We start from the raw sequence: 8,536 nt of genomic DNA on the forward strand, positions 1-8,536 counted from the left end.
GGGAATTACGTCATCTTCAAACATTGTTTTATATACCTACATACCAAAATGCTTGTACAAACATCATGGTACCTACTATAAGGACAAATTACATGTACACAAAAAATAAAACTAATATAAATCATGTAGGTATTGTGTCTTGGTTGCCAAATCATGTCTTTCTTTTTATCTTAGCTGGGAGAGGCGCCCAGTCTGTAGTTGGGTCATCTTCATCGTCCGAGCATTTCAGCTCCACATCCGGGACGTTAATGCAAAATTTGCCACCGCATGACTGACAGAGGACTGAGTAGTGGAGCCCAGCCTTTCTACAAGATCAGCCCCCAGAGCATCCTTCATTGCATTTACACGAAATTTTTCGCAAAAGGGCAAGAGGTGCGGGATCCATCGTGGTGGGGATGGGGGTGAGTCCTTGAGAAGACAGCTTCCACCCCCATTCAGTGGGATTCAAGTTGACTCCCCGCCACTTCTGCACTTGGAGGTAGCACCTTGCTGCATGCATCATCTTCCGTCGGTGGCAAACGGGCGAGGTTTATGTTTGTTGAAGTGACAAACGTCTTATACCTCAGAAACTCCCTCGCGATGTCACCCCCATATAGAGTCACGAAGCACTTGATGCCTGCTTCACTCACGGCTTGTGGGGTAGAGTCTGGCCGAAGGAAGACCTCTACTTGCTCAGCAAGTGGTTCACTCTTGCTCAGAAGTGTGCTGATTTTGGTCTTTCCTTGGCCAAACGGTGCTGAGGTGGTATCGCACCCAGCAAACGCGTGGGTAAATAGTACCGTTCCTGGTAATTGTCGGGAGTCCTGGTTGTTGTAGGAGGTCGTAAAGTAGTGACAGCAACCAGCTTCACCCTTCGTGCTCTTCTGAAGATAGACGTTTGTCTCTTCAGCGCCTAAACCATTGAGAAGAACGAGCAGGTCGAAATCTTCTCCCACTATGACGACCCGATCGGCATCTGCTCTTAACGCCATCATGACGATCTCTCAATCAGCATCTTCTTCGGCAACATCCACTTCTACTCCCTCTTTCTGAAAGGCGTCGCAGAGAAGAGTTATAAGGCGTCTCTTATTGTTATCATTGCCCGAAACATGCTCTTGAGCAATTTGAATTACTGTGGATTCATCGAAAGTCAATTCGTAGCTGGAATGAGCTGCATAGAGCCGGAGTCGTTCCGCTGTTTTGGTGTTTTTTTTGGTAGCATCTTTGGGGTAGCCGTCAAAAACGATGGAGACGTTCTTCCCAAAGTGGGTTCGAACGTAGGTGGTATAACGCGCCAAAAGTGCTCGAACCGTGCTTTTCCGCTGCCACACGACCTTGTGCAAGAGGTAGCCAACATCCAAAATGACGTGAGTGCTGGCATCTATCGGCGTGTGTTTGGAAAGAGGAGTGAAGGCAGAGTACAGAGTAGATTTTGTGCCCTTGCGCATCCCTTGTTCATTGAACAGAGACATCGGGAACGGGGCCAACTCATACTTGAAGTCATCCTGTAAATCTTTTTCAGATTTTTTTGCAATACACACTCGCTGAAAAATTGTGAGCGGATCCACAGCCACTCTTCTGTTTTTGTCCGGCAGTTTAACGGTTGAGGTGATCGATGCCAGCGTGGTAACTTTATTTTTCCGTTTTATTACTACCTTGTCGTACATTTTCCCCACAATTTTCATTACTCCTTCCGTTCCAACTCTCTGAGCTGTGTGGCAATTAATTTCAGGACCTGCCAGTAAACCACTACTGATAGAAATTAAACTGTCAGTTTTGGGAAATGGAGGGTGGAGAGCAAACCAGTTTTTTAGTTTTTCCACATCACTATTATCTCGGATGATTTGAGAAGGTCTCATGTCTACATGCTGCTCTCCAGTATGACATGATAAGCTGCAAAAACTTTCCAGTTCTTCACAAATGTTCAACATAAACACCATTCCTGTTTTCCACATTGCCAGAACACTTTTGGAGATTCCTCTTCCTTGGGTCAACCCACCGTAGGTTTTCATGGATTGTATCAGCTTCTGCTCAATTGTTAGGTCTGACCACAACCCAGACCCAAACTTGTCAGACCGGCAAATGGTGAAGGATCCTTTTGTGAACATGTCGTATTCACATTTATCCATCCGATCTTATAGAGCCATCATATCCTGAAGATAGAGGTGCGCGCTCGTAGCATACAAAAAATGTCCAGCTGCGTGGAAAAAAGGGAGCATCTTGTGGACAGTGTACAAATAAAGGTTCCAATCACCAGCACGCTCTGCCTGGATGAATAATTTTATCAAAGTGGTCATACGAAAGTATTGGACCCACAACTGTGATGTTGGACCATTTGCTTTCATTTTCTCCAAGGCACTTTTAAATTTTGCCTTTAGTATTTGGTAGGTATCAATTTCTTCTGCTGATATAGTGAGAGACCTTTCAGTGTCTCGCAGCAATTTTTCAGTCTCGTCTCGCTCCTCAGGAGTTATGTCAACCTCATAAAAAAATCAGTTGTGGATATCTGTATAAAATGTTGGCTCGAATAGCTCGTGAATATGCGTGCCCATTCATATGGGTACCCATGGGTATAGGTACTAATGGGTACTTGAAATTTGAAATAGTCGTAATTATATTATAACCCTAGGATAAACCCACGATGATTAATGGATTTACTTCACAGCACAATAAAACCATAAAAAGACGCGAGAACAGTTTATTTGCATTTCACCCAAAACCCACTTATGACTGTTTTTGGTTATCTGCCATTTTTGAGAGAATCGTTAAGTCTACAGATATTAATCTAGTTTCAAATGAAAGTTAATTAAATTTACAACAACTTTATTTCCAATAATATTTGACGTGGGATGCGTATTTTAGAAGTTATTTTACAAAATAAGTGACCATTTCGAAAAAATTTCACTTTTTGGAAAAAAATGCCTATTTTTGAAGAACTGTATCTTGAAAACCAATGGCTTTATATAGCTTGCTTTGTTCTCAAATTATAGCAAATTTAGTCTACTTAAAAAGTATGTCAACCAACTACACCGGTCAGACCCTTCCTTTACTGAGATATTGAGCAAAAACTGAAAAAAATCTGAAATTTTCCTGGTTTTTTAAGTTGCAAATTTTTTTTTTTAATACTGGTTTAGGTCCTAAAAACATATAAAAAATTCAGAATGACTGGACCTTTTGCAAGCACAGATGTACATCTTGACTGGACTACCTCTCCATATCCTAAATTTACATGATCCTTTAACTATCCCAACATGCATGAAAAAGTCAATTCAATAGCTCACATAGTAAAATAAAATACAATAAAAACACATAAATTTGTTTTTGACCACTATAGTTTTATTTTAACTCTACCGGTTTCGGAAGAACCCTTCCTTCGTCAGGAGAATATTAAAACTGATCTACTACACAAAATATTGACATATATATATACAAGTGTTTGAGGGAGGGGTGGACAAAGTGCAAGGGGTAATTACAAGAATTCCAGGAAGAACAGAGTGGTTAACTGGAAATATGTCTAGAATAGGACTATAAGACAGATTCATTTGGTTATTTATTATACTGGAGTTATTATTGAGGGAATATTCTCCTGACGAAAGAAGGGTTCTTCCGAAACCGGTAGAATGAAAATAAAACTATAGTGGTCAAAAACAAATTTATGTGTTTTTATTGTAAATTATGATGAGCCACAAAGTGAATGCTTTTTACAATTACGTAAAATAAAATAGTTTAAATACACTTTGATAAATAATAGATTAGGTAAAAAATAGAACACTAAAGAGGAAAAAAAAACCTATCCTAACCCAACCTAACCTATGATAACCCAACCAAACCAAACCTATCCTAACCTAACCTATACAAACCCAAACTAACCTAACCTAAAATCAAAACTTTTTATTTAAATAAAATTCGTATTAATCGTGGCCAGCGATCCCAAATAATTGCCTTAATGGCTAAAGGTAAATAAATATATTGAATTTTCACGAAAATTATTATTTGAGTAAATAATATTAAATATAAATATACCTGGAAAATGATTGTTTTATTTGTATCAAAGTAAATCAGATTAGAGATTTGTTGGCTAATTTTTATTAATTACTAGATGACCCGGCAAACGTTGTTTTGCCTTATAAATTATTTCTAGTCAATATTTTGGTTGTTAAATAAAAAATAACGAATGTATTGTAAGTGTGTGGGGATGGGAATTGTGAAAGAGGAATGGAGCGCCGTTAACGATGACCGCCGATAAAAACAAAAAAAAACAAACATTAATTTTCTCAATTCAATAAATTTCATTAAAGTAATCGACATATTCATTGTTTGATCTCTTAAAATTAAAGTTAAATGAAAAGTGAAAAAAGTAATATATTTTATAAAGTGGGAAAACGAAATAAAGAAAAACAATATTAATTTCGAAGAGCAATTGAGTGTACAATATTTTTTGTAAGTTCAGTTGTCTTTGGCCAATACTAATAAGCTAGATAGTTTGCCCACGCGAGAACATACCACGTATAATTAATTGTCCGTGTGAAAAGCGAAGTGAGCCCAAATCTAAGCAGCAAACAGACATCGTTTGGCTTTGCGGCTTATTGATTGCCATTGCGAATACCAATCTAATAGGAAATTGAATGCGTTTGAATTCAATTGGCACGTCTGTGTGAATCATTGGAATTCGTGGCAGTAAAACATATTCTTCTTGGAATTTTCCATTCAAAATGGTGGCTTCGATAATGTTTTTCAAATTTTTTTAATGACCAATAGCGTGCCGTTGCACAGCCGTGGTGGGTTCAAATTACGAAGTAAAATGACTGGAAATCCAACTTTCAGTTGTAGAAAGTGGGGTGACATGCCTGGCAAATCCAGTGATTTCAAAAACTCTGTTGGATAATTTACAGCTTCGTTGGCATTGCAAACTGTATCAATCGATTTGTATGATACCAATTCGCCTGGCAACGACTGCTGTAACTTGAAGTTTAAATCGTCGACGTCCACATTTTTGCTGCCAAAATGGCTCTTTCTGCCAGCTACGTATGATTTATGTATTTTATGCGTACATCGGGAAATATGCGGTCAATGAGAGCATTTTGCTTATCAACGATTGAAGAAATTTGTGGGCAATTTTATGTATCCAGTATTTTCACAGAAAGCAACTTTTTAATCGCCGATATCTGTTATAAATCAGGGTCCTTGGAATTAAAAAACTCCATTCTTGAGAGAAAAGTTAATCACTTTTATTTAACAATAAACCTCCACTATCACATGATATGACTAGGCACTTTTTAATAAATACTCTGGGTACAGGCTAGTTCCTGTAGTTCTTTAGGAAAGGTGAAACTTTCGGTTGTTTTTGAGCAAGAGAGCGTTTTTAAGGAAACACGACCTTTTATATGACAAAGACTGTTGACACCTTCAAATTCAAAAGGGCCGCAAAACAGGGATCGTCTTTGCGGACACAATTTAATCATAAACAAATAGCAGAGGCGAGAACCTTTCATAAATAATATAATCTAACCTTCATAGGTGTCACTAGTGGTACATAATTACTCTGAAAATTATACATGCACCCCCCGAAAGAATTTTAATTCACCAATTAAGGTTCTTTCTAATACAAAAAAAAATATAACTACATATAGCCATTAATATTAACCAAATAAAAACAATTAAAATTCTAAAATCATTGAAAGAAAAAAAAAAAAAAAAAACAAACAAAATACATATTAAAATATAAATGATTCAGTTTTTAACAACACAACACAAATCTTGATTGGCTTCATCTTCTAATTCCATCTGGATGGGTTCTTTGTTATGATTTCCATGAAAATAACCTTGTGCACGAGGGGTCATCAGTTTTGCACGAGGATTCATCAATTTGAGCCAGGGTCATCAATTTGGTTACATCAGTTTGTGGCGTGCAACGAAAAAACATAAATTGCACGATCCTGGTGTTTCTTCATATCGCCCTTTGTTGAACGAAGCAGTCATTGGCGTTCAAGGTTGTCCTCTACGGGTGGCAGACAGATTATTGTAATTGGTCGCACGAACGTCCCTTGTGATGTCCAGAGGGTGACAACCCTTGTGATTCCATCAGCTCCAGGATGGCAGGATAGTATGCGAGCCATTTTCCATAGAGTGGGGGGTAAGTTATCTTCCTTCAAAATAACTAGATCATTTTTCTGGAGGGACCTCTGGTTGCTGGTTTGCCATTTATTCCTCCGTTGAAGCTATCCCAGATAATCCTTTTTCCACCTGAACCAAAAGGATTGAATTAGTTCTGTCGTTTTTTGATACTGATTTAGTCTGTTATATGGTACATCTCGGACATCTTTTTCTGGAATAATAGATGCATTTGTGCCCATAAGGAAATGGTTAGGAGTCAGAGGATTTAAATCATTAGGATCGACAGTGGTGTTAAGGGTCTGGAGTTGAGACAGGCTTCGACTTGACATAGTACAGTATATAAAAGCTCAAAAGTTAAAGATGAACAATTAGTAATTCTATACAAGTGATATTTGGCAGATTTGACTGCGGCATCCCACAGACCTCCTTGCGTTGGTGCGCGTGGAGCGATAAAATGCCATTCTATTGACCGTTTTGCTAAATACTCCTAACAATAGGTTCCAAAATGTGTCAGCGGATGGATCTTGTAGCATTTGGACGCGCATGTTTATTTTTAGCTGGACTTTTTCAATATTACGCCACAAGGGTGATGATTTCAAGCAAGCGTTGATCTCATCGGCGTACGTTGAACGTGGAATGATGGGAAGTGTTTGTCTGAAATCATCTGAAAGGAGTAACAGAGTGCCGCCAAATAGTTTGTCGTTGTTTTTTCTAAATCTTTGAGTGTTCTGTTCAACGCTTCAGAGAATGTTTGTGTGCCATAGTGCATTTATCCCAGATGATGATTTGGCATTATTTCAGCACTGTGTCCATGGACGATTGTTTTTTTATGTTACGCACTGCATCTGGGTTATTTTGGATATTCAGTGGCAGCTTAAATGCTGAATGAGCTGTTCTGCCTCCATCAAATAAAGTTGCTGCAATGCCAGATGATGCAACGGTCAATGCGATGCCATTATTTGATCGTATTTCGGCGAGAATTAGCGAAATGAGAAATGTTTTGCCAGTTCTACCAAGTGCATCCGAAAAAAAGAATCCACCTTATCAATTTAAGGCTGGCCGCATACATACGTTTTTCGTTTTCGTTTTCCGAATTCGTTTTTCGTATTCGGACATCCGAATGCACGGAATCAGTAGAAAATACATTAACTGCCGCACACGTTCGTTTTAGTTCCGAACGGAATAAATTCCTTACGCACGTTCCGAATGCGAGCCGGCGCGTTCGGAGAAACCGGATGGAAAAAACCTAATGACATCATGTGGAACGCAGCTATTGCATACAGTTTGTTTGTGCCGACGCAAACGCACGGATATCCTAATATCGCCGTTTCTCATACATAAGGTAGCGTAAAGTAGCCAAATTTGCTGTTAGGTGGGACATGTTTAAAATTGATGTTTTTACGTGAAAATAAAAATTTCGTGGGGGGGGGGGGGGGGGGTGGCTAGAGAATTTCGGGACATGTTTAAAATTGATGTTTTTGAAGTAGCTTAATTGGCGACCAGTCGCCTTTTAGATTTTTTCGGCGCCGATTCTCGCTCTGAGTAGCCTAAATGGCGATATATCGCCCTTGTTGGCAACACTGGTACTGACGTTTATACATTCCGAATGAAGAAAAACGTTTGCGCTAGTCTCACGGAATTCCGAATACGGAAAACGAATTCGTAAATCGAATACGGAAAACATATGTATGCGGCCAGCCTAAATAGCCAGCATAATGCGGTCGCAAATGGGTTTTTGTTCATGAGTCAGTAGTAAGACTTTGTGAGAAACAATCGCTGCCATTTCTGCAGTATCGTACTGCAGTTCACGATTCATTTCGGTGTCGGAATAATTAAATCAGAAAATCGATTTCGGGAATAATAAAATTAAGAATTCGATTTTATTATATTTGGTTTTAAGCTCGGAATGTGTTTCATTTTTTTTATTATAAGGTTTTCTTCTCCTTCCTTTCCTTAAAAACCCCCTACACACAGCATTCTAAAAGATGACATAGACCCCTAGAGAAATTGTTTTTCCTCCGGGCCATCAGTGGTTAGAGTAAAAAAAAAATATTTAGCTTTGCAACTGATTCACAAGCTCTGCAACTCTAAAATAATGTATTTTAATTATTCAACATGAACATGGTTATTCACAAAGAAAAATCACAATTATAAAAGAAACTAAAATAGTTGCAGAACTTTATAATAACATCATGAAATATGATATACGAGATTATTTATTTTTATTATTTTTAAAAGGTACTGTATAGTATGCAGGTGTCTTTTGTACATAATGATATCTAATATTATTATTGGATATGTTAGGTGGTTTACCTTAAATTTTACCTTGGTAACTTTCTCTAAGCAATAAACTGAGATTAACACATTTTCTCCACTCCTCCATCAAAATCAAATATTTGTCTTGTCTTTATCTCTCGTCTGTCTAGTGTTTGAAGAATTAAGT

This window comes from Hesperophylax consimilis, chromosome 2 (genome assembly GCF_061612785.1).
Source record: "Hesperophylax consimilis isolate HC1 chromosome 2, BYU_Hcon_1.0, whole genome shotgun sequence".
NCBI classification, from domain to species: Eukaryota; Metazoa; Arthropoda; class Insecta; order Trichoptera; family Limnephilidae; genus Hesperophylax; species Hesperophylax consimilis.